Source organism: Gorilla gorilla, chromosome 5 (assembly GCF_029281585.2).
Source record: "Gorilla gorilla gorilla isolate KB3781 chromosome 5, NHGRI_mGorGor1-v2.1_pri, whole genome shotgun sequence".
NCBI classification, from domain to species: Eukaryota; Metazoa; Chordata; class Mammalia; order Primates; family Hominidae; genus Gorilla; species Gorilla gorilla.
The window spans coordinates 136,384,602-136,406,661 of record NC_073229.2 but is presented as its reverse complement, the minus strand read 5'-3'; the positions used below and the strand labels follow the sequence as shown (position 1 = coordinate 136,406,661).

Here is a 22,060-nt window from a genome sequence, read left to right as displayed (position 1 = left end):
CACCTGTGGGTAACTCCGTACTAGTTGTGGGGAGGATTTTCCGACCTTTGCTTCTTGACACTTAATCTACTGAGTCCATTATTGCTGAGTTTATGGTGAGAACAGTGATTCTCAACAGGTGATTCTCAAAAGGGAAGACTGGGCAGTTTCAATAATGATAATCAGTTTTCTAATATTTCACATTAAGGAAAAGAAAGTCTATTCATTCCACCACACACACTATAGCAAGAAAAACTAGGCCAAAGTCTTCTTGACCAATATAGATATGGTAGATATGGAAAAGAACTGGTGTGGGGGTAGGAATGAAGATGGGAACACCCCCACAAGAAGCCAGTAACAGAATGTCCTTAGGAAGAGTGAGATTCCTGTCCATCAAAAAGAAGTAGGAACTAAACAAGGTCAAGAACATGAGGTTGGAGGTTACACTGTGTGGCTGGAAAGAAGCCACACAGAGACTGAGAAATTGAGAAGGCAAGGACTCTGCTGACAGGGCAAGGTGGAAGGTGGTGGAGGAGGTGATGGTGCTATTACTGGCTTTCACAGATAAATGAGAGAATAAGGGATACAATTGACAACACTGAGTTGTCAATGAGTTGCCCCTCAGAGGGGAAAAGAGGAATTTCTCTCCTAGAAACCTCAGTTTTGCTATTGTTGTCATTATTGTTGTGTTAACTTCACTCCAAGAAGATCAGTGCCCATGAACATACCCTACACCGGAAAAACTGACTTGCTAAAAAGAAACTCTATAAAGCAGACTAACTCTGAGGGACTTTTCCTCTTGACTCTTTTCCTTGTTGGTACGTGACCCCATGTCCCAGCACATTGTTAGGGTCCTGCCATTAAAAGATTGCAGAATGTTTAATAAAAACGTTTTAGATCTCTTTAACCATCTGCTTTCTTTTTTCTTATCTTGGTCACTTGCTTTGAAAAAGGTCCCATGAGATCACACTAAGACCTCCAGTTGCTAGCCTGGGTTATCGCTCTACATTGCTGTTCCAACAATTCAGTTAGGTAATCTGAACCCCTTACATGCAGTCATTATTTCATTCATTTATTCACCCAACAAGCTGGTTTGGAGCCTTACCTCGAAAGAGCAATAAAATAGGCACAAGGAGTAATAGAAAGAAGGTATAGTCTCATCTTTGCCCTCAGGGGTGAGCAATTGAAGAGAGAAAAAAAATAAGTGGCCATTATATACAGAACAATGTACTAACATTCTATAAGAGTGGCTACAAGGTAAGTGCCATGGAGGTAATGTGAAAAAAGTATTATTCCTGTGCTAGACCAGTAGGGCACAAAACTTACTTGCCAAACACCAAAATTGGCTTCAAAAACCTTATTTTAGAAGAACTGGAATATAGCAGTGGTGGTAATAGCAATAATAGTATGGCTCATAGCTGATACTCGTTGAGTACTTACCACATGCCGATACTGATGTAAACACTTCCCATGAGTAATTTCCAGTAACTTTCATGACAAATCAATGTGACTGGTGTCGTTATTATCTCATTTGATACACATAGAAACCGAGGCACAGAGCATTTGCCCAGGCCCCTGCTTGTAAGTGGCACAGCTAGGAAGGAGTTTATAAAAGCAGTTCAACTGTGCAAAAGTAGCTAGGAAGAGGTGATTAGGTAAATAGAAATATATATAGGAATACTTCTAGTCAAAGTTTTGGAAATTCCTTTTTTTTTTTTTTTTTTTTTGAAACAGAGTCTTGCTCTATAGCCTGGCTGGAGTGCAGTGGCTTGATCTCAGCTCACTGCAACCCCTGCCTCCTGGGTTAAAGCGATTCCCCTGCCTCAGCCTCCTAAGTAGCTGGGATTACAGGCACATGCCACCACGCCCAACTAATTTTTCGTATTTTAGTAGAGACAGGGTTTCACAATGTTGGCCAAGATACTGTCTATCACCTGACCTTGTGATCCACCCGCCTCGGCCTCCCAAAGTGCTGGGATTACAGGCGTGAGCCACCACACCCTGCTGGGAATTTCTTTAAATGAAGAAATATAAAATGCAATTTAAAGACCATTTTTGCAGTGCTTGTTAGATGAGTAGCATAAGTTACAAAAAGTTGAGATAACTTCCCTTCTCCATCTAGTCTAATAACTACTTTTTAAAACTACTCACGTAAGAAAGAAAAACACTAATACTTGTTGACTTCTACTATGTCCCATCAACCTCCATGAATTGTCTTAATACTAAATAGTGAAAATTATACCCATTTTAAAGATGAGTTCATTGACATTTAAGAGTGGTAATTACCTTAACCAAATTTTCATATTCCTTTCTCTGCTTTCTGTATACCAGGGAGTCTCCCTGATAGAGCACTTTTTTTTTCAACTATAGAGTCTTCTTATCCTATTTTCTCTTTATAATGATATTCTAGGGTGTGTCCTCCACGTGATGCTACAGTCTATCTTAAAAGCTGTTGATTTAGATTAATAAGTAGGAAATTCATAACAGTATTACCTATGGAATACCTGGTCTATGTTATGGAATTTATTATAACATTGCTAAAAAATAAAGAATTCCATTCCCTAGTGTTCCAGAGTTCTCTGATTTAACCAGAGGAAGTCTTTTCTTTTAACATGATAAAATAAAAATAACAGAAACTTTGCCATTTGAACTTTTTTTTTTTTTTTTTTTGAGACAGAGTCTCCCTCTGTCACCCAGGCTGGAGTACATTGGTGCTATCTTGGCTCGCTGCAAGCTCTGCCTCCCGGGTTCAAGCAATTCTCCTGCCTCAGCCTCCCGAGTAGCTGGGACTACAGGCGTGTGCCACCATGCCTGGCTAATTTTTTGTATTTTTAGTAGAGACGGGGTTTCACCGTGTTAGCCAGGTGAACTCAATCTCCTGACCTTGTGATCTGCCTGCCTCGGCCTCCCAAAGTGCTGGGATTACAGGCATGAGCCACTGCACCTGGCCATTTGAACTATTTTTAAGGGCACAGTTCAGCGGCATTGACTATATTCACGTTGTTATAAAACCATCACCATCAATCTCCAGAACTTTTTCATTTTCCCAAACTGAAACCCATTAAACGATAACTTCCGATTAACTCCTTCCTCCAGCCCCTGGCAACAACAATTCTACTTTGTCTCTATGAATTTAACTACTCTAAATACTCCATATACATAATCATGCAGTACTTATCCTTTTGTGCCTGGCTTATTTCATTTGGCATAATGTCTTTGAGGCTCACCCATGTTGTAGCATGTGTCAGAATTGCACTCCTTTTTAAAACTGAATAATACTCTGTTTATATGTACACTATGTTTTATCCATTCATTTTGTTGATGGACATTTGGGTCGTTTCTACCTTTTGGCTACTGTGAGTAATGCTGCTATGAATATTGCTGTACAAGCCTCTGTTTGAGTTCTTGCTTTCTGTTTTTTGGGGGTGTATACCTAGAAGTGGAATTGCTGGATCATATGGTACAGAGAAAGTTTTAAGACTTGGAGTCTCATAGGGGCCAGGTAAAAAAGAATTGAGTGAATCTAGCTCGGTAAAGAAACGCATCCTGTGAGTGGTGGGCCTCAATAACAGGAAATGGAAGAATCCCTCTTCCAGAGTGGCAGCCACCTCTCAGCATTGCCAGGTCTTCTGGTTTTGTTTTGTTTTGTTGTGTCTTTTTCAAAAGAAGACAGAATTTGGATTCATAAGTGAAATTGCTGACTCAAATTTTTTTTAATGCCCTGTAGGCTGAGTACATCTGAGGGCCAGATTCAGCCCAAAGATCATTTATTTGCAGCCTCTGCTTTACAATATTTTGAAGTTCACCTTTCGTTACAGGAAGAATATGGGCTTACAACCAGACAGATGCGCTGTGAATCCAGCTCCACAACTTTCTAGCTGTTTGACTTTGGGCAAATTGGGCCATCTTTTAGATACTCAGTTCCTTTGATTGTAAAATAAATAGAAATACACCTGCCTTGCAAAATTCTTGTGAAATTTAAATGAAATAATATATGTAAGCTGCCCAACACAAAGTTAGCCCTCATTTCTCTCAGTCTGTCCCTCCTTCCTTTCCCTCATTTTTCCACTCTCTGCCTCTGCCTATCTTCAGGTAAAGCTTTACACTATCTTGTTAAAAGTATTTTGTTATCAAACTCTTTACTTATTCCATAAATTCGAGTACTTTTAACTTTTGCTTAAAATTTGCTGATTATCCACCATTGGAGAAGAAGGCTGTCATTTAGTTTTTATAGTCATTGTGTCTTTTATGGTTCTTTAAACAGCCTTTCCCCAGCAACAGGAGGATCTGAGCAGTTAAGAGAAATGAATGCTAAATCCCTAGAAAAGCTAAAGAAAAAAGCCAACAGCAGCTGGGCACGGTGGCTCACGCCTGTAATCCCAACACTTTGGGAGGCCAAGACGGGTGGATCACAAAGTCAGGAGTTCAAGACCAGCCTGGCCAAAAGGGTGAGACCCCCGCCTCTACTAAAAATACAAAAAAATTAGCTGGACATGGTGGCAGGTGCCTGTAATCCCAGCTACTTGGGAGGCTGAAGCAGAGAATTCCTTGAACTCAGGAGGCGGAGGTTGCAGTGAGTGGAGATCGTGCCATTGCACTCCAGCCTGGGCGACAGAGTGAGACTCTATCTCAAAAAAAAAAAAAAAAAACAGCTTTGATATGACAAGGATAATACCTTTTTTCCTCTCATAATTAAATTACTAAATCTGACTTGTCACAGTTTCTTGAATTAAAATGCCAAAAACACTCCCCTACTTTCGAGTTTTTTCTGGCTCATAGTAACCACATAAATATAATGATGGCCAGACATAATTTTGAGAACTTTGATTGGTTAAAAGCCATTAAAACCAGATTGCTAGTATATGCTTTGAGTCCAAACCTTAGCATTTCCAAATTTCTAAAATAAGTAAACCTAGTCTATTGATGTATAGTGACCATATAGAAGAATATTTAAATACCTACTCATATTTGCAAAAGAGCAGCATTCTTTTTTCAACTGTTTTTCTTTTTTGCTCTTGGTGTGGTAAAGTTAAATTCTGGGAAATGGTTTACTAAAGGGAAGTTTAACCACAGATGTTTGTAATTCCAACTGAAGTTTCCCATCAAAGTCTTAATGAAATTCAGCTGCCAGCAGTTCGGCTCTGAATCTGAGTCTTTTTATCATGAGAAACTTGGGGGAAACAACATTCTGAAGCTGAATGGTAATGGGAAAATTTCCATATTCAGCCCAAATCCTCTCCATAAAGAAAAAAATACATAAACAAATTCTGTTAAAAGCGGGAGGAGAGATGGGTGAATATAATTTGAGTAATATGCAAAATGACCTTCTTTTCACTCCCAGGACTTTCTTAGTTTTTACGTTGTGTTTTGGTGGAGGCTAGAGATCCGTGTTTACCTAAATGGAGTGAAGTATACACATTTTTTACTTCATGAGAACTGATGAGTTAGAGAAATCCCGTAACATTAACAGCTGCATTAGCACAAGTCTTTTGCAGAGTAGACCAGTAATCCAGGCTGTACTCTACAGCCAAAAGGGCCCTGAGCATGATGAAGACTTTGCATATTAATATTTATTTTGAAATTATGCCATTTTGGAGTGGCATGATTGCTTCAAAGGAAATCAAGGACTCTAGGAATCAAAAGTACCTTCACTAAAACTTCCCTCACACACAAAACTATTACATGGAACACTGTTGTCTATGTACAAAGTGAAATGCAACATGGCATGCTGAACCAAGCAGCTCGAGAAAGCCAAATGTCAGTCCAAAGAAACACATAACATAGACACCAGCCAAAGGGAAGAGAAATGTCTAGTAAGCCTCAGGCCCTGGGATGCTAGGACTATAGAACCCTCTAGAATCACAGCACAGAGCCACAGCACAAATTCGGGTTCTGAAAACCCTGGCAAGCCTCTTCTTCCACAGCAGAGGTAGTCCAGGATGCCTTTCAAACTTCATGGCTACAAGTGTGTGTTTCCCTTTTCTGAACAGTGATACAATTTGACAAGCTGAAGGTGTTACCTAAGTGTTACCTCTTTTCCTGCTATCCGTCCTGAGTCCTAGGTGGTTCTGTCAACCCCCAGGTCACAGATGAGGTGTTAAATGCCTGCTATTTGGAGATTAAATGGTCTGAATATCTGGAGATGGGCTGCGGTTTAATTGTAGTACATGAATAATTGCCTCATTTTATATTGTTCCTTTGAAACTGTTGTCTGCCACCATTAATGCCAATAGACACCCTGAGATTCCATTCATAAGAGACCTGAAGCTTCTCCTGCAGCACAGAATTCAGCATAAAGGAGACCTGTTTGAAAGCAGTCAGTGGGTGGTTATTATTGGTTACATAAATCTATCATACCTTGCAGCATGAGCCATGAAATCAAAGGAATCATAGAATGTCAGACTTAGGAAGTTTAGAGATTCAACTCTCTCATTTTGTACGTGAGAAGAGAGGGGAGGTGTGGGTGCTTGACCCCGGGACACAATGCCCATTAGCAGTAGTACACGTGTCACAGGGTAAACCCCCAAATTGGAGTTCAGCCTGGGAGGCCACGTGGGTTCTTGGCTTCACACAGGGAGGAACTCAAGAACCAGCCAACAGAGCAAGTTTATTAAGAAAGTAAAGGAATAAAAGGGTGCGTACCCTATACACAAGCAGTCCTGAGGGCTGCTGGTTGTCTGTGTTTATGGTTATTTCTTGATCATATGCTAGACAAGGGATGGATTATTTATGAGTTTTCCAGGAAAGGGATGGGGAAGTCTCAGAACCGTGAGTTTCTCCCCCTTTCAGGCCTTATAGGGTAACTTCCAGACATTTCATGGCATTTGTAAACTGTCACGGTGCTGGTGGGAGTTTCTTTTGGTATGCTAATGTATTATAATTAGCATGTAATGAGCAGTGACAGAGACCAGAGGTGGCTTTTATTACCATCTTGGTTTTGGCATGGTTTGGCCGGCTTCTTTACTGCGGGGTCTTTGTGACCTGTTACCTTGTGAAACCAGTCCTGCTGGTTCTCACTTTTTGCCTTATGTTCTTTTCAATTGTTTTAATGGACTGAATCATCCTAGCTTTATTTTGTTTATTTATTTATTTTTGAGGCAGAGCTCTATCGCCCAGGCTGGGGTGCAGTGGTGCAATCTTGGCTCACTGCCACATCCGCCTCCCAAGTTCAAGTGATTCTCCTGCCTCAGCCTCCTGAATAGCAGGGATTACAGGCGCCCGCCACCATGCCCAGCTAATTTTTGTACTTTTAGTAGAGACAGGGTTTCACCATGTTGGCCAGGCTGGTCTTGAACTCCCGACCTCAGGCAATCCCCCTGCCTGGGCCTCCCAAAGTGCTGGGATTACATGCATGAGCCACCGTGCCCAGCCTCATCCTAGCTTTAGAACTAGTGACTATTACCTGAGCATATCTAGATATCTTGTAAAAGATATCTACTTCTAATATATTATTACTCTTTTACTCTTTATTGTTTCTGTTTATCCTTAAGTTGAGTCATCAGTAGGAGATTCTCATGGAGCTGAGTAGAGCTAGACTATGAGTCTGTAACTATTCTGATTCTTGGCTCCATCACTAACAACCAGATCACCCTTGCCAGGTAAAGAAACCTGGTCAATTCCTCTACCTGCTGGGGCCTCAGTTATACTAAAAAAAATTAAAACCGATTACTTCTAGCAACAAAATTCTACAATTATTTAATAAATAAGTTAAAATTAATGCCAGTTAAAGGGAACCTGGCTTAAGATACTGAATCACATAGTCATAGCTGTTGCCCTAGTTAGAACCCAAGACTTTAAGAGTCCAGAGCCTGAAGGAAACACAGGGTCCTGGCCTGTGATAGGGGGTGGGGAGGGGTGGTTCCTAACAACTCCAGATGTGGGGCTGGGGCTGATCTGCAGCACAGGTTACCAACCCAGCCACAGACATAAGCCTCTCCAAGGTGACACAACAACGAGGCTTCCCAGACAGCCTAAGTGTGTCTCCATGTGGTCAATGAATGTTCATGGGTCTCCCATGCCAGGGTCCAAGGGTGCTACCCCCTACTCTATCTGGACCCTCCAGAATGACCCTAAACCTATCCCCACTGCAGAGAGACAGCAAAGTAGACAATGGAAGAGATCAGGGACTGGAGACCTACTGAGCAGAGACTCATGTCAACACATAACAGTTCAGTGCCAAATGGCAGAGGGTCCAGAGAGGAGAAGATATTTTTACTCAATGAGAAAGGAAAGGAAAGCCGGTGACAGATTATTAATCATTATAAACATCAACATGAAATACTCACATTATATTATACAGAGTAGAGCTGTCCACTAAATCTTAATAACAATGTAAAGAAGAATCTTGCAGAACACAACATGTGGAAGCAAATATGTTCAAGGAACTGTCTCGAAGTCAGAATTGTTGGTGTGTGAGGGGATGTGCACTAGTGTCTAAATGCGCTGATTGTCGCTGGCTATGGGGAAGAGGGGTCTAAAACATTGCTACTGAAAGTGTGGTCCAAAGATGGCAGCATCAGCATCACCTGGGAATGTGTTAGAGATGCAGAATCTCAGGTTCCACCCCAGAATCAGAATCTACATTTTCACCATATCCCCAGGCTGTTTATCTGCACATTAAAATATGAGAAATGCTAGGCTCTCAAATACAGGTGGGCTTGAATTTTGAATGGATGTAGGGGAAATTGCAAATGCAGAAAATGTCAAAAATGTTTCATGTAATTATGGAGGAAGACCCAAAAAACATAAATTATGGCTAAGTCTAGTAAGGGGGTTCACAAGCTCACCCATACTGCCTGAAAATGTGTACTTCAGAATAAAACACAAGCCTCAAAGCAAACTGCTGCTTTGAGGCATCTAAAGGAAGCTGATAAGGTAAAGTCACTTCCTGAAACCATGGCACACACACACTGGGTGCTCAGAACATATTTTTTGAGAAAAGACATGAAATGACATGGCAGGTTTTTTTACTCCCACCTAACTCTTCTCAGCACCCATAGCCCAGATACCAAAACACTGAAGACTCTGTGTCCTTGAAGGAAGTAGAGCAGAGGCAGGGGAAGAATTTACTTGGGGAATCTGCTCAAAAATAGGATGTTGCTCACACTTTTCAGGGAATAGTGGGATTGTGATGTTTTTCTTGGTAACAAGGGAGTCATTCTGATTCAGGATGTCTCCTCAGGGAGTGAGGAGTGCAGTCTGTGTCCTAGACTAGAAAGATAATGTTAGGAGACAGGGAAGACCCAGTTCCCCAAAATGAAAATTGCCAATTGCTCTTCCTCCAGCTGGTCCTTTTCTAGAGGGATTGAAATCTGCAGGAAAGTGCTTTTGAGTCAGGTCTGTGTCTCCTTCTCTATCAGAGCCGACGTCCCCATTCTCCCAGCAGACTCCAGCTATCCTTGATGCAGCATCTTAGCTATAATTACTAAGCACTTGATTAGCACTTGCTGTGTTGCAAGTACTGTTCTAAGTACTTATGTGTATTATAAATTCATTTATTCCTCATAACAACCCCAAGAGGAAGTCATTAATATTAACCCCATTTTACTGATGACGAAAATGAGCCAGATAGCAGTTAAGTAACTCATGGTCATAGCTAGGAAATCTGACCTCAAGGTCCTAATCTTCACATTATAATGACCCTCTAACATCTGTTTCTAAGTCTCAGAGTGCCTTAGCAATACCCCAGCTAATAAAGGTTTCCCGTACTACCGCAGTAGTCTTAGCAGTTGACAAGTCTGTAAAGAACATTTAAATTAGTGGTATATTTGGTCTTTGGCCTTGTTTTTAAGTTATAGAGTAAGTATCATCTCAGTAACAATGGGGAGTCCTTCCCTTAAACATAGGAGGAGTAACAGTTGATTAGATTTCTGAATGTGTATATATATACACATTCATATATATATCATATATATACATTCATATATATTCATATGTACATTCATATATATTCATATATATTCATATATATTCATATATTCATATATATACATATATATTCATATATATACATATATATTCATATATTCATATATATATATTCATATATATTCATGTATATATTCATATATATTCATGTGACTCCAGCTATGCTGAGCATTGGTTTTTCAATAGAGTCCTGAGTCTACTTTGTGGACCTACAACTTAAAAGATCTTGAAAAGGATATGGAAAGAGCTGACATGGTAGTAAAAACATGACCTCAGTTCCTAAAAAAAATAAAAAATAAAAATTGAGCTACAATATGATCCAGCAATTCCACTGCTGGGTACATAACCTGAAAAAAAGAAAATCAGTATATAGAAGAGATATCTGCACTCCTATATTTGTCACAGCACTGTTTACAATAGCAAAGATTTGGAGGCAACCTCTAAGTGTCCATCAACAGATGAATGGATAAAGAAAATGTGGTACATATACACAATAGAGTACTATTTAACCATAAAAAGAATGAGATCCAGCCATCTGCAAAAACATGGATGAAACTTTATGTTAAGTTAAATAAGCCAGGCACAGAAAGATGAATGTCGCATGTTCTCACTTATTTGTGGGATCTAAAAATCAAGTCAATTGAACTCATGGACATAGAGAATAGAAAGATGGCTACCAGAAGCTGGGAAGGGTAGTAGGGGGTTGGTGGAGAGGTGGGAATTGTTAATGGGCACACAAAAAATAGAAAGCATGAGTAAGACCTACTATTTGATAGCACAATGGGATGACTATAGTCAATAATAACTTAATTGTACATTTTAAAATAACTTGATGTAATTGGATTGTTTGTGACTCAAAGGATAAATGTTTGAGGGGATGGATACCCCATTCTCTATGGTGTGCTTATTTCCCATTGCATACCTGTATCAAAACATCTCACATACCCCATAAATATATACACCTACTATTTACCCACAGCGATTTAAAAAAAAATACAAAGATTAAAAATAAAACAATTAAACAAAAAAAAAATGACCTCAGGAGAAATGATTAGACAGAGTATGTCAATCAGGACAACTAACGAAGGTTTAGAAACAGTTTACCTTTTAAAATGTTTCTTTACAAATGACAATAGAAAAAGAAAGGAAATTTAACAATGAAAAGGATTCAAAAGTCAGACTTTTTTTGGTTTTTTTGAGGCAGAGTCTCGCTCTGTCGCCCAGGCTGGGGTGCAGTGGCGCGACCTAGGCTCACTGCAAGCTCCGCCTCCCGGGTTCACGCCATCCTCCTGCCTCAGCCTCCTGGGACTACAGGTGCTCGCCACCATGCCTGCCTAATTTTTTTGTGTTTTTAGTAGAGACGGGGTTTCACTGTGTTAGCCAGGGTGGTCCCAATCTCATGACCTCGTGATCCGCCCGCCTCGGCCTTCCAAAGTGCTGGGATTACAGGCATGAGCCACCGCACCCGGCCTCAAAAGTCAGACTTAAAGAAACATAGGCTGCTAACTCCTTTAAGCACTATATAAAACAATTTGTCTGAAATAGTGAGTTATTCATTCAGCACCCCAAGGAATACAAGTGTAGTGCTGAAAGGTACCATTCAAGGTAGCAGTGACTTGATCTGGAACAGACCCAGGTAGTCTTCCGCCCTTCTGAACTAAGAGAAGGACTGTAGCAGCAGTCACTTGTGAAATGCATTGTAACCTTAATGGGGGAATGTGTGAGAATAATGTTACCCCAACTTTTAATGTGCAGGCATCTCTTTGCTATTTCTCCTCCTCCTCTAGCCTCATGTTTTAAAATGTTTTTCCTTCTTTATTAGTGTGCTGGGGCTGCCATAAAAAATAATCCAGACTGAGTGGCTTAAGGTCAATAAAAAATGCCATAAAAAATACTCCAGACTCAGGTCTCTTCTTTTTCTTTTTTTTTTTTTTTTTGAGATGGAGTCTCACTCTGTCACCTGGCTGGAGTGCAGTAGCACATGATCTCTGCTTGCTGCAACCTCCGCCTTCTGGGTTCAAGCGATTCTCGTGCCTCAGCCTCCCAAGTAGCTGGGACTACAGGTGCCTGGCACCACACCCAGCTAATTTTTGTATTTTTCATAGAAACAGGGTTTCACCATGTTGGCCAGGCTGGTCTTGTACTCCTGACCTCAAGTGATCCACCCGCCTCGATCTCTCAAAGTGCTGGGATTGCAGGCATGAGCCACCGCACCCAGCCCATTTAATCTTTGTTATCTGTATTTATTACCTCTTTATAGGCAGTATCTCCAAATACAGTCACATTAGGGGTTAGGTTTTAACATGAATTTTGAGGGGACACAATTCAGTTCATCACACCTACCAAGTGAAATGTATTAAGTAGTAACTCATTTCTTAATAAGGCAAAGTAATTTATAACCACAAAAGAAATCTTCTGAGAAAATAAGACAGTGCGTGTAATTGCCCTGTTTTAACTTTAAGCAAAAGCCAAATTTAGCACTTCATTTTAATTATACATTTTTTATAAATATGTCACTATTACTTTTATTTATTTATTTATTTGTAGACAGAGTCTTGCTCTGCCACCCAGGCTGGAGTCCAGTGGTGTGATCTCAGCTCACTGCAATCTCTGCCTCCTGGGTTCAAGCGATTCTCCTGCCTCAGCCTCCGGAGTAGCTGGGACTACAGGTGCCCGCTACGCCTGACTAATTTTTGTATTTTTAGTAGAGACAGGGTTTCACCATGTTGGCCAGGCTGGTCTCGAACTCCTGACCTCAAGTGATCCAACCGTCTCGGCCTCCCAAAGTGCTGGAATTACAGGCGTGAGCCACCATGCCCGGCCAACTTTTAATTCAATATTTTGAAATATGGAAAATAGTGTGTCAGGTTCTGTACTGCCACATTGTATTTCTTAGGTATCCAGGGACACTCGATTGATCAGTATCAATATCTTCACTCTCTTTTTTAGCAAAAAGGTGCACACTACCTCAGCAAGTGCCAAGTCTCCTACAAAGATGAATAAAACACAAAGACGAAACAAGCACACTAATAATGCAATACAACTAATTTCTTATGTTACAAAAACTCTTCAAGGATATAGAACGAACATTCACTCCTGGTGGAACATTCCCAGGTGACTTCATGGGCAAGGAGGCATTTGAGTTGAATCTTTTGAGATTGAGGAAAAGAATACAAGCTGAGGGGACAGGATGAGTAAATAAAAAGACACAGAGTTTCTTCTGGAAAGGGAAGTAGTCTCAGTTTGTTGGGCTGAACCACAGGGATCCATCGAAGACTTCATAGCAGAAGAAAGAGAAACACAGTGAGAATCGTGATTTGTCAACATTAATCGGGAAACAGTCTCCTGTTTCCCTATTGGCAATAGGTGGCAGAGAGCCTGGAATCAGGATAACCCATGTCGTGCATTGGTAACCATCCAGGAGAGCCTAAGGAGGCCTGGATTTGGATGCTGGCTGTGGTCTGGAAAGGAGAGAACAGATGCTGGGATCATCGCCAAGGTTCTATCAAGATGGTTTGTCATATGTTTGAAGAGTAAGGATGAAGGAGAAGTCAAAGGTGCTGCTGATTTGTGTAGAAATGTATTAAATCATGGGAGAGAAGTCTCTGCAGAGACCTTTTAACAGAAAACCTACTAAATCAGTGGCTTTCAGACTGAGGCTCCATGGAAATGCCTGAGGATTCAAGTCCTCCGGAGCAGCAGGAGGTTGCTCCCTACCTCCTTCAATCACAGCAGCCTCTTTTTTATCTGTTTTATAGATGAATTTCTCATGAAATTTTACTGGTTTTTAAAAAAGGGATTCTCTGCTCTAAAATATTTGAGAACCACTATGCTGGGGCCTCCCAAGCTGATATCCTAAATCAAGACTAGTCTCCAAAATGTTACTCAAAATCTTATTCAAATCAGTGCTTCCTAGGCAGTTTCCCAGCAGTACACACGCCTGCCTTGGGCCAGTACGTGTCACTGGTTGCATTGAGCAGCTGATGCTCAGAGCACCCCTGTAATAGCTCCAAACATGAGCTAGAAATCTTTAAACAATTGGTGCTCTCCTGAGAGATATTTTTATGCTTCCTGTTCCCTGTCTGACGGTATTTTTGGCCCTTTTCAAGGAAATTAGGAAATTCCACTTTTGTCTCGGTCATTAACCTGGGAGTAGTGAGGACAACAACCAAAGGAGCTTCGGAGAGAGGATAGGATGGTAGTGGGTAGACCAGATAACCACTATCATTTGATCTTCATAGGAAGGACCAGATGTTCATTCAGTTTTTATTCTACTAAACCAATTATTCCATCGCAATGAATATCACCTTATTCTGAAACATAAACCACAGTTTCTTACCTGCACCCTGAGCTAAAAAGATAGCTCTCAAGTCTTACTCTCTCCTTTCTCGATACAGTAGTTCACCCCATTTGTGGTCCAGAAGCTGTTTCCAGTGATCTCCAAAGGGGAAAAGTACTTCCATGATGAACATTATGGCTATAAAAATCAAGAAAATAAGCATCAAAAACTTTAGTTTTCCATGCGAATTAAAAAAGCAGCAACCTAAGCATTTCATGGTGTCATGAAGGCAAACTGCAGCTTGTTTTAATTTGCCTTATAACATATCTGCAGTATACCTGGGGAGAACTGATGTTCTAATGAATTAGGAAAGCTTCTTTTATCTCCTTCTACCTGTAGCTTGAAGACCTCAGCTTTTAAAAAGCTGTTGATATTGAACAACTGTTAAATTGGCAGTTATTCACAACTGCCAAATATTGGAATTTCCAATGACTACTGACTCAGGTAAAAAATAGTGTTGATACTTATTAAGCTTTCATGATTTACAAAGTATTTTCCTATATATTTCCACCTTTAATCTTCACAACCGTCTTACAAACCAGGCAGGCCGGAGGTTATTCATCTAATTTATGAAAGCATGGAAATGTTAAATGATAAGCCCAAAGTCTCCTAGCGTGGAACCTTGTTGAGACAGCAGGAAGTTTCACAGAGTTCTAGACTGTTAGAATGTGAAGAGCCTGGAAATCATCATGCTGCTAACATCATTGAAGAGGAAGAAACCAGAGCTAGAAGTTGAGTCACTTCCCCAAGTTCCCACATAGGGTTTCTAGAACTGGAACCACAACCAAGTTTCCTGGCTCTGGGGTCAGTTGTCTTTCTCTACTGCATCACAGAGCAGTGACGCCATCACGGGGGTGTTGAGACATTAAGTGAGCTGGATCAGACAAGAATATATCCATGTTTACCTTCGCCTTATAACTTATGTAGTCATCTGTGTCATAGAACTAAGTAATTCAATTGCTAAAACGTTGAAAGTTCTCTTCGCCTTTGGTCATTATATTTATCTCAATTTTGAATTTAATTTATAACCAAATCATGCATTCCATTTCTTTCATTTCAAGCATTTTTTGCCTTGGCCCCATATGCTATCAACCCCTTAAACCATGCTCTCAGCACCTATACTTAGAAAGTAAGCATTCAAGTCCATTAAGATTTCAGAATTTCCGGCTAGAGTTTTCTGGTGGTCATATAAAAATAAACAAAACATCCTTGATCTTAAAAGGAAGAAAGAAAGATCTATTTCAAAAATGAACAATAACATTTTTGTTTTAAAAGTTTAAGAATTAATTTTTAAAATTCCTAAACCATATCATGTCTGGTATTCCTCCTGTACACAGTGATCGGTCAGGTTTCCACATGACCTTAAGAAACTTCCCTATCATGTACCAAAACAATTGAAATGTGAGAAATTAATGAAGAAAATGAAACGTTGATAGCACCAAAGTGGTCCACTCTGGCACTTATACCCCTCCATGACCTTCTCAACCTGATTTATAACAATTCTGAGTTTCAGCAGCTCCATTTTTATATGTAGATTTTTTCTACTGTTAGTGTCACAGGCAAATCACCCTGGTGTTCTAACAGCAAAAAAATATATATAATACCTGCTTCTCGAGAAAATCTGCCAATTCCCAGCAGAACTATAGCACTTTATGATATAATCCAGGGACTTTGCTATGAACAGCATCTGCTGAGATATGCGCTGAACCTAATAGAGGACAAGGAAAAAGGGGTATTTCAGGGGTTTGGGGCAGCCCCATGTGGTCTGCAAAATAGGAAGGTTTTTGGGAGGCAGGACAGTTCGAACCCTGCCCATTCCATGGTCCATTTTCAAAATGGCAGGCACTTTCACGCCTCATTCTCACCCTAGTCTTTGATGTCAGGAGGATCCTCAGTATGGTGAGAATAATACTGTATTTAAGATGAAGCTGATGTCTGTGTAAGGTCAGAGTAATCATCTTTATGAGTATTATCTGAAGATATTTGGATATCCAAAGATATTTGTAAGGTTCTCAAAACTTCTAGGTTTTTATTAAAGGGCTGGGCTCTTCCTGGTCTCAAACAGTATTTGTGGTTACTTTGGCAGATGAAGCACATTTTTCCTGTGCCCTATGTTTTTGGACATGCAGTATATCAAAGTGTTCAGTGGAAATAAGCATTCTGTTATTTTTTTGTTAGCACATTTTTTGTCTTCTCTTCCATTCAGTTATGTTGAAAGCTACGTGTTGGATCTGTTTTTTAGTTATGACATTAGATCTTCATCTGAGATTATCTAAACTAGGTTGGTTTTCTTTTGATTACAATCTCTTTTTTTTTTAATCTGCTAACACAAGCTCATGTTTATCTAGAAAATGCGCTTTCTCCTCAAAGTCATGAATCAGCATGAATTTCCTTTGAGTTAGTTCAAATCATCTAGAAATTAACAAATTTCAAAAAAGAAAAAATATACTAAAATGTAGTCAAAGCTTTATAAGAATACTTTATGTGCTATATCTCAGCTAGTCACTGAGTAGCTGTCATAAACCTATGACATAAACCTACTGTCATATACCGATGACAGTAGAGTATTGAAAAACCAGGTGCACCAGGTTCTTGTTTTCATTCTTGATAGGTTCTAAGTTCATTAAACCAGTCTTGCAGTTACTCAGAGAATCACAAAACCAAGTGTTCCTCTTGTTATCTTGCTTAGCTCATTTTGGGTAAAATGCATCAAACGGCAGAATGAAAAATAAAAAAAAAACTTTGTTTTTATAGTTGAATGACGTTCTTCCTATGTATAAGTTATAACTTGAAAATTATTACTGCTTCCAAGATTCCTAACTTTCAAGCCACATGAGAGTGACTCATGGGATCCTGGTGGCCACAAAGGATTAACAAGGCTTCCAGATGTGCCTAACACTTATTTCAGGAACTAGGGCAAGCCTCCAATATCATCTACAATGTGTGGAGAGAGGGTGGCATGTCCATGTGAGTATACTCTAAGCCAGTAGGTTGCTGAAGATGTCACAAAATTTAATTGCTGATATTAAACTAATCCTTCCAAAGAAATTCCCAGCAAGTAGAAAAAAAGTAAATTCATTGGTGTTTTTATTGAGAGAGATTACCAGGAGTGAAAGATGCCTGCTTGAAGCAATGAAACAACAGACAGAATATAAGTTTAGCCTCTCTACCTTATGAGGAGTAAACTAAAAATTGCCCTATGCTTTCTTTCAGCCTCAGCTTTCCTCCTTTCAGAAAATCCTCCACAAACCCCACATCTACCAAAGAACCATTTTTGATTCCCGCTCTTCCCCATGTTAAAAGTAATCTCTTGCTCCTCTTAGCTCACTCAGCATTTCTTTGTACCTCTCATGATATTATAACTCTTAGCACTTTCTTCCAAATATTCTAGTAAGTTACAGATACAACTTAAATTTCCCCCATTGAACCCCTGAAGGCCAGAAGGGTCCATGATTCATCTTCTGATTCCCCAAATTGCTTGTGCAAGCTCCTTTTAAAATTGGTGCTCAAAAAAAATTGTTTATGCATTCCACAATTATTTGTTGAAAACGCATTTTGTGCCAGCCCCTGGGCTGGGCCCTGGATAGCCAGTGGTACGTGAAGCAGAGACAAAATGAATAAACGACCATACCAAATACTGAAAGCCAAAACAGTGCCTACTTTTCTGCTCGTGGTATATGTATGCTCTGATACGATTCTGTTGTGTAATTCTGAAGAACAAGTCAAGATAGCATTTGGCGTGACATCAATAGTCAACCACGGTGTCCCTGGCTGCTCATTCCGGGAGCTCCGTGCTGCGAGTGAGAATGCCTTTTAAGCTAAAAGCTTTGTCTTTCCCACTGTATATGGAAAAATTGACTATGCACTTTCATGGAGAAGGTCTAGCTAAGAAATGTTTATATTGGAACAAGCCCCATCTCTAAATCTGGGCTTGTTGCTGAATGGTATTTTGTTTCCTTGGATCAGGGAAGGGGTCTGGAAACATCTGTAATGAAAGTATTGTTTTAAAATCAGCACAGTTTTTTTCCTCAAATGACAGATAACAGAATTGCTTTAAATCAAACACTCTCAGCCTTCCCCATTCATTTCCTTTCATAAATGTGTATTATTTTGTTGTCATTAAAATGGCAGTGTGAAGACTAGATTTGTTGCACCCCAGACATTGCCATTCCCTTTGCAGTCATTTTCTTTTCACTTTAGTTTGTGTTCTTTACCTTCACTTTTAGAAACATGCTGTAACAGAATAGCTATCTCGATCACAACAGTTATCTGGGGGCAAAATTTCAAAGCTACAAAATGATGGTATATTGTAAAGCAATTCTGAAACTATCCTCCAAAATTTTTACTCAAAAGAAATGTACACATTATGCCATTTATAAATGAAAAGTTAAAGAAAATACATATTTACATTAAATAGTATTTCACGAAAATCTAAAAATGAAATCTTAGGGAAGGGAAATTAGGGGAAGAAATAATACAAAATACCCTTAAATAACATGAAAAGGATGGAAATTCTGTAGCAATTTTGAATACCATTCATGCTTTAAAAGGAATAGAAGTAGCTTATGAATGGTTCATGATACTGTAGTTAAAATTATATTCCTGTATATTTACCACTTGTTGCAAAATCTGTTTTTTAAATAAGCTCCCCAAATTAAGGAGCTGAGTGTTCAGGATGGTAATTCATCTGCCTTGCTTTCTGTAAGCAGTTGGTGCTTGGTGTATTTGTTTATTAATGAACTATTTGAAAATGGCCTTGTTACCAGTGTCCCTGAGCCGACTGCTACTTGGATTTTAGCCTAAAGATCCATTCTTCTGAGGCTTTTTAGGTGTTTGACACATAGCAGAGTTGTAAAATGTTTGCTAAATGGGTTCTCCCGCTCACATTTTACAAATAAGAGCACTTGGAGTAGAATTTCATTATCATTTGTCTCATAAAATTTGACTCATAAAACACATGACAGAGTGGGAGTTCAACACACAATCCTAAGTTTGGAATGGGTTACAAACCCTCTGTGGGGTATAGCCTTCCTTAGTGTTGAAGGATGAAGGTGTTGGTTTCATGGCTCAGTCAGAATTGCAGTGATGGTATTTTATTAGTACAATTTATGGGCCACAGTTTTCCTGTTAGGTGGGGCCAGACATATGTCAAGCTGCCACATATTCTGCCTGAGCAGACATCTGCCTCTGATTCATGAGGGAAGCACCTGCACACATGCTGGTGTATATTACACAAAAAGGCATCCTTTTCCAGGGCCCATTGTCAGATCCCTCAAATGGAACAAAGGAGGTGTCAGGGATACAGCTGGATGTCATACGACTGGCTTCTATCGAGGTTGACTTTGCTAATGAGGGATCTACATTATTTGCTTCATGGTCTATTTCTATCTACACTATATAAAAACTGTTAAAAACTAAAACATCAGTTATAAATTATTGTATTTAAATTAAGAATAATTGCCATATGTCAAACCAAGTAATAAGAGAGGCCTAATGGCCAGTCTAAGGACTATCTGATAGTCTGGGTGTCCATATGGACTCAGCCACACACACTCATGGAGCAAACCTGAGTTTGCTTAAGAGAGGTCACTCCACCTTACCCCATTCATCACCTGCATTCTCCCCTCCAAGATGACTGGGGAGTGGTATTAAGACCTTTTGATGACAATGGCACTTTCCTGAGAAAAAGGGGAGACATACTAATGGGATATCTTCTATGAGACTCTCGATAAATCTGATAAACTTGAACAGAGATGACTTTTATCCCGGGTATTCCAGGGAAAGGCAGAGATGGACAGCATAAGTTTGTTTGCAGCCCCAAAAGAAGTGTGAGCTTCAGCAATAACGCCACAGTTTTCCAGCATCATTTTCTTCTTCATCATCATCCTCACCAAGAAGCGTGGTTGAGTGACTAGAGCACTAATGGTGCATCACCTTGCTCTATGTAAACAGCTTTTAACAAGTTCCTTCTTCGCTAGGCCTCAGTTTTCCCAAATTTAAAATTAAGAATTAGATACAGTCCTTCCCAGCTCTGGCATTCTGTGTTTCTGTAATGCCAAGACACATCCAATACATATTGATTAAGCATCTGCTCTATGAAGGCACTGAGGATTCAGCAACAAATCAGGCAAATCCAGTTTCTGTGCTCAGGGAGTTAAGTCTTCCAAGGAAGAAAGACAAGGAACCACTAACTTAAACATTGCTAAGCTGTGTGCCCTAAAGAAAAATAAAATTGCAGCTCACTCAGGAGAACCAGTTAAAACAAATAATCCTGGTACAGACAAGTCCAAAAAGAAGAGAAGAAACTAATAGTTACAGAACAATTTCTATGCCTTTATATTGGACATTAAATGCATTAAATATTAGTTGATCCTCACAACCATTCTAAAAGGTAATAAGGTGAGCAGCCCCATTTTTTCAGAAAGGGAAACCAAAGCCTAGAGTTAAATAATCTGGGCAAGGTCACCCAGGTAGAGCTGGAACTGAAATACTGATGATCTCAGACTTTCTGCTGCCTCAGGCTGTCTCCAAAGGACTTAACTATAGGAAATTACATCCACTGCAAGGAATAGATTGCAGTGTGTCATGTCATGCCCATGGCAGATCAATCAGTTAGGTCTAGAGGCTGTGCTATCTTAAATGTAAGCATATTTGGAGGAGAAATTCATTCATTCACTCAACAAGCATTTACTGCACAGCTGCCAGGTGCATGGTGAACAAATGGGGACTGAACACAGACATACATGGACATTTCTTAAAATGGCAAAAAGTAGATTTATCATATCCTAGCTATTTTGTATGTAAATGCTAAAGAAGTAATCCCTAAATGTGCATGTTCCTGGGGAAATAGAAGTAGTTACAGAGCTATTAGAAGCATAAGAAAAAAAAAGGACAAAGAATTTTAAAGAAATTTGTTCCCCACATATGAAATGTTCTTGATTCTTTCATTTAACATTTAATTCACTACAATTGTATTGAGAAACCTATCAAAACTGACTAGTTGACATGGATCCCACCTTTGAATACAAACCCTTATCTATTTTGATTCTCTGAAAATATGCTCCATCAATTGAACAGGGGAAAATGTCATTTTGCTCAAGTTGTTATAAATTATGATAGAGGAATTATGATACGCGGAGTGAAATCCATCTTTCTTTAGATAGTGCAATCATCTTTCTTTAGATAGTGCAACTTCAATCCCCAGATGGATAGAATTCCATTTGTTAGCTCTTTTCAGTCTTCTACTAGCTATTCCAGAAATATGCCTTGTAAGAAATACTTATGTCCATGCCGTTTCCTACCTATGGCCCCCAGTGAGACCATGCGAAATTTTGTTGTCACCACTAAATGAAGGCTTAGAATAGTTACAGCTAAAAAGACCTTTCCATTTCAACAAAGAACAATTATCTTGCAAGAGATGACTTCAAAGAGTTGAACTCAACTTTTTGAAATGGAAAGTTGAGTTCAGGATGTTGGAGGAAATAATGGGTGTTGGTATGGTTTTGGCTGTTTTCAGAGACTTGTGCCTGAAGAAGGCTGAGGAGGATTCGGGTTATTTAAAGAGGAGGAGGGGAAAGCAAGGGAGATGGGCTGCTCTCCACCAACAAAGAAAGTGAGAAATGGGGCCATGAGGAAGACATGATTGAAAGAAGCTGAATATAAGTAATCCTAAACTTTTGGCCTATTTCTAGCTCAGTCTATGAGCCACAGGGATTTCTGGTGTCGTATTTAATAATTTTCTAACAAAAGCTGACTGTGCTTTTATTTTAGGATTTAAAACCATCCTAGTTGGTAAATTAACATTTTTCAATGAGC

At 39.6% G+C, this 22,060-nt stretch overlaps 1 protein-coding gene and 1 long non-coding RNA gene across 7 annotated transcripts in view; one reads left to right on the top strand and one right to left on the bottom strand.

Annotated features, from left to right (window-relative positions):
* Positions 1 to 14,566, bottom strand: part of LOC134758768 (uncharacterized) — a 70,119-nt gene extending 55,553 nt beyond the window's left edge. The window contains exons 1-2 of the long non-coding RNA XR_010134341.1: positions 14,524 to 14,566; positions 14,246 to 14,383 (exon numbers count right to left, since the gene is read on the bottom strand). This is a non-coding gene — a long non-coding RNA (uncharacterized lncRNA). The remainder of the gene's footprint in view (positions 1 to 14,245; positions 14,384 to 14,523) is intronic.
* The window catches only part of LAMA4 (laminin subunit alpha 4), a 189,690-nt gene that overhangs the window by 47,770 nt on the left and 119,860 nt on the right, over positions 1 to 22,060 (top strand). The gene's annotated exons all lie outside the window — the stretch shown is intronic.